Below are 5,242 nucleotides of genomic sequence, written 5' to 3'. Positions count from 1 at the left end.
ATTACTAGAACGGCCTAGGGGAAAAGTACGCATACCGTTGTAATCGGGCGAGTAGCTTCTTCCAGATGCAACAGAAATTTTGCGGATTGGTCAATCCGTTCGAGAGATATGGTAGTTTGAAGGTAAGAAACGCTTGAGAAACTCAAAAATTTCGCAGTTCTGATGCTCGAAACGAATAACTAGAACGGCCTAGGGGAAAAGTACGCATACCGTTGTAATCGGGCGAGCTGCTTCTTTCAGATGCAACAGAAATTTTGCGGATTGGTCAATCCGTTCGCGAGATATGGCAGTTTGGAGGTAAGAAACGCTTGAGAAACTCAAAATATTCGCAGTTCTGATGCTCGAAACGAATAACTAGAACGGCCTAGGGGAAAAGTACGCATACCGTTGTAATCGGGCGAGTTTCTACTTTCAGATGCAACAGAAATTTTGCGGATTGTTCAATCCTTTCCCGAGATATGGCAGTTTGGAGGTAAGAAACGCTCGAGAAACTCAAAATTTTCGCAGTTCTGATGCTCGAAACGAATAACTGGAACGGCCTAGGGGAAAGGTACGCATACCGTTGTAATCGGGCGAGTTTCTTCTTTCAGATGCAACCGAAATTTTGCGGATTGGTCAAATCGTTCGCGAGATATGGCAGTTTGGAGGTAAGAAACGCTTGAGAAACTCAAAATATTCGCAGTTCTGATGCTCGAAACGAATAACTAGAACGGCCTAGGGGAAAAGTACGCATACCGTTGTAATCGGGCGAGTTTCTACTTTCAGATGCAATACAAATTTTGCGGATTGGTCAATCCGTTCGCGAGATATGGCAGTTTGGAGGTAAGAAACGCTTGAGAAACTCAAAATTTTCGCAGTTCTGATGCTCGAAACGAATAACTAGAACGCCCTAGGGGAAAAGTACGCATACCGTTGTAATCGGGCGAGTAGCTTCTTTCGGATGCAACAGAAATTTTGCGGATTGGTCAATCCGTTCGCGAGATATGGCAGTTTGAAGGTAAGAAACGCTTGAGAAACTCAAAAATTTCGCAGTTCTGAAGCTCGAAACGAATAACTAGAACGGCCTAGGGGAAAAGTACGCATACCGTTGTAATCGGGCGAGTTGCTTCTTTCAGACGCAACAGAAATTTTGCGGATTGGTCAGTCCGTTCGACAGATATGGCAGTTTGGAGGTAAGAAACGCTTGAGAAACTCAAAAATTTCGCAGTTCTGATGCTCGAAACGAATTACTAGAACGGCCTAGGGGAAAAGTACGCATACCGTTGTAATCGGGCGAGTTTCGACTTTCAGATGCAACAGAAATTTTGCGGATTGTTCAATCCTTTCCCGAGATATGGCAGTTTGGAGGTAAGAAACGCTTGAGAAACTCAAAAATTTCGTAGTTCTGATGCTCGAAACGAATTACTAGAACGGCCTAGGGGAAAAGTACGCATACCGTTGTAATCGGGCGAGTTGCTTCTTTCAGATGCAACAGAAATTTTGCGGATTGGTCAATACGTTCGCGAGATATGGCAGTTTGGAGGTAAGAAACGCTTGAGAAACTCAAAAATTTCGCAGTTCTGATGCTCGAAACGAATAACTAGAACGGCCTAGGGGAAAAGTACGCATACCGTTGTAATCGGGCGAGTTTCGACTTTCAGATGCAACAGAAATTTTGCGGCTTGTTCAATCCTTTCCCGAGATATGGCAGTTTGGAGGTAAGAAACGCTCGAGAAACTCAAAATTTTCGCAGTTATGATGCTCGAAACGAATAACTGGAACGGCCTAGGGGAAAAGTACGCATACCGTTGTAATCGGGCGAGTTTCTTCTTTCAGATGCAACAGAAATTTTGCGGATTGGTCAAATCGTTCGCGAGATATGGCAGTTTGGAGGTAAGAAACGCTTGAGAAACTCAAAATATTCGCAGTTCTGATGCTCGAAACGAATAACTAGAACGGCCTAGGGGAAAAGTACGCATACCGTTCTAATCGGGCGAGTTTCTTCTTTCAGATGCAACAGAAATTTTGCGGATTGGTCAATCAGTTCGCGAGATATATGTCAGTTTGGAGGTAAGAAACGCTTGAGAAACTCAAAGTTTTCGCAGTTCTGATGCTCGAAACGAATAACTAGAACGGCCTAGGGGAAAAGTACGCATACCGTTGTAATCGGGCGAGTCTCTACTTTCAGTTGCAACAGAAATTTTGCGGATTGGTCAATCCGTTCGCGAGATATGGCAGTTTGGAGGTAAGAAACGCTTGAGAAACTCTAAATTTTCGCAGTTCTGATGCTCGAAACGAATAACTAGAACGGCCTAGGGGAAAAGTACGCATAGCCTTGTAATCGGGCGAGTTTCTACTTTCAGATGCAACAGAAATTTTGCGGATTGGTCAATCCGTTCGCGAGACATGGCAGTTTGGAGGTAAGAAACGCTTGACAAACTCAAAAATTTCGCAGTTCTGATGCTCGAAACGAATAACTAGAACGGCCCAGGGGAAAACTACGCATACCGTTGTAATCGGGCGAGTTTCTACTTTCAGATGCAACAGAAATTTTGCGGATTGGTCAATCCGTTCGCGAGATATGGCAGTTTGGAGGTAAGAAACGCTTGCGAAACTGAAAATTTTCGCAGTTCTGATGCTCGAAACGAATAACTAGAACGGCCTAGGGGAAAAGTACGCATACCGTTGTAATCGGGCTAGTTTCGACTTTCAGATGCAACAGAAATTTTGCGGATTGTTCAATCCTTTCCCGAGATATGGCAGTTTGGAGGGAAGAAACGCTTGAGAAACTCAAAATTTTCGCAGTTCTGATGCTCGAAACGAACAACTGGAACGGCCTAGGGGAAAAGTACGCATACCGTTCTAATCGGGCGAGTTTCTTCTTTCAGATGCAACAGAAATTTTGCGGATTGGTCAATCAGTTCGCGAGATATGGCAGTTTGGAGGTAAGAAACGCTTGAGAAACTCAAAGTTTTCGCAGTTCTGATGCTCGAAACGAATAACTAGAACGGCCTAGGGGAAAAGTACGCATACCGTTGTAATCGGGCGAGTCTCTACTTTCAGTTGCAACAGAAATTTTGCGGATTGGTCAATCCGTTCGCGAGATATGGCAGTTTGGAGGTAAGAAACGCTTGAGAAACTCAAATATTTCGCAGTTCTGATGCTCGAAACGAATAACTAGAACGGCCTAGGGGAAAAGTACGCATACCGTTGTAATCGGGCGAGCTGCTTCTTTCAGATGCAACAGAAATTTTTCGGATTGGTCGATCCGTTCGCGAGATATGGCAGTTTGGAGGTAAGAAACGCTTGAGAAACTCAAAATTTTCGCAGTTCTGATGCTCGAAACGAATAACTAGAACGGCCTAGGGGAAAAGTACGCATACCGTTGTAATCGGGCGAGTTGCTTCTTTCAGACGCAACAAAATTTTGCGGATTGGTCAATCCGTTCGCCAGATATGGCAGTTTGGAGGTAAGAAACGCTTCAGAAACTCAAAAATTTCGCAGTTCTGATGCTCGAAACGAATTACTAGAACGGCCTAGGGGAAAAGTACGCATACCGTTGTAATCGGGCGAGTTTTGACTTTCAGATGCAACTGAAATTTTGCGGATTGTTCAATCCTTTCCCGAGATATGGCACTTTGGAGGTAAGAAACGCTCGAGAAACTCAAAATTTTCGCAGTTCTGGTGCTCGAAACGAATAACTGGAACGGCCTAGGGGAAAAGTACGCATACCGTTGTAATCGGGCGAGTTTCTTCTTTCAGATGCAACAGAAATTTTCGGGATTGGTCAAACCGTTCGCGAGATACTACCTTGATCAAAAAGTTTTAGGACTTTGTTCATAAAATCAAAAATACAAATTTATTCGTCCAAATCGATATGGTCCCCTTCAAAGTAGTCCCCATTGACTGCAATGCACTTGCGCCAGCGCTTGATCCAATCCTCGAAACACCGCTGGTACTCAATTTTCGGTATGTCCATCAGAGCCGTCTTCGATTTTGTCATGACCTCCTCTCGGGTACTGTAACGCGTTCCGCGAAGCGGTTTTTTAATTCGGTTGAACAGAAAAAAGTCGCAGGGAGCCAGATCTGGTGAATTTGAAGGCTGCTGGATAGTGTTCGTGTTGTTTTTCGTCAAAAACTCGCGGATAAGGATCGCATTGTGCGCCGGTGCGTTATCGTGGTGCAAAATCCACGAGTTGTTTGCCCACAAATCTGGCCTTTTTTGACGAATTCACTAGCCAAAACGTCTTGAACGGATCCATAAACAATGTTCAAGTCCTCTGCCAGCTCTCTGATGGTCAATTTGCGGTTTTCGGACAACATTTCTTGAATTTTATCGATGTTTTCATCGGTTTTCGACGTTGTCGGCCTGCCACTGCGTTTGTCATCCTCGACCGACTCACGACCACTTCTGAAGCGTTCGTGCCATCGAAAAACATTTGATCTCGAAACAGTATCGTTGCCGAAACACTTCTCCAACATATCCAAGGTCTGCGGACCGTTAAATCCGTTTTTTACACAAAATTTAATGCAAACTCGTTGATGCTCAAATGATGCCATTTTCAAAATCGAAGACACGAACAAAGGAGATGTGCTCAGTACAACGTAACTTTTACAAATATCAAGCTATGATGCTGAAATTGGAAGGAAGTGTTAATGACAGATATGGTAACCTAACAAAAAAAAAAAGAAACAATCGGGTGACTGACAGCGACACACGGGGGACAGTCCTAGAACTTTTTGATCAAGGCTGTTATGGCAGTTTGCTAGTATGGCAGTTTGGAGGTAAGAAACGCTTGAGAAACTCAAAATATTCGCAGTTCTGATCCTCGAAACGAATAACTAGAACGGCCTAGGGGAAAAGTACGCATACCGTTGTAATCGGGCGAGTTTCTACTTTCAGATGCAACAGAAATTTTGCGGATTGTTCAATCCTTTCCCGAGATATGGCAGTTTGGAGGTAAGAAACGCTTGAGAAACTCAAAATTTTCGCAGTTCTAATGCTCGAAACGAATAACTAGAAAGACCAAGGGGAAAAGTACGCATACCGTTGTAATCGGGCGAGTTTCTACTTTCAGATGCAACAGAAATTTTGCGGATTGGTCAATCCGTTCGCGAGATATGGCAGTTTGGAGGTAAGAAACGCTTGAGAAACTCAAAATTTTCGCAGTTCTGATGCTCGAAACGAATAACTGGAACGGCCTAGGGGAAAAGTACGCATACCGTTGTAAACGGGCGAGTTTCTTCTTTCAGATGCAACAGA

This window comes from Ptiloglossa arizonensis, chromosome 12, assembly GCF_051014685.1.
Source record: "Ptiloglossa arizonensis isolate GNS036 chromosome 12, iyPtiAriz1_principal, whole genome shotgun sequence".
Taxonomy (NCBI): Eukaryota; Metazoa; Arthropoda; class Insecta; order Hymenoptera; family Colletidae; genus Ptiloglossa; species Ptiloglossa arizonensis.
Note: the sequence above shows the minus strand (reverse complement) of the source record.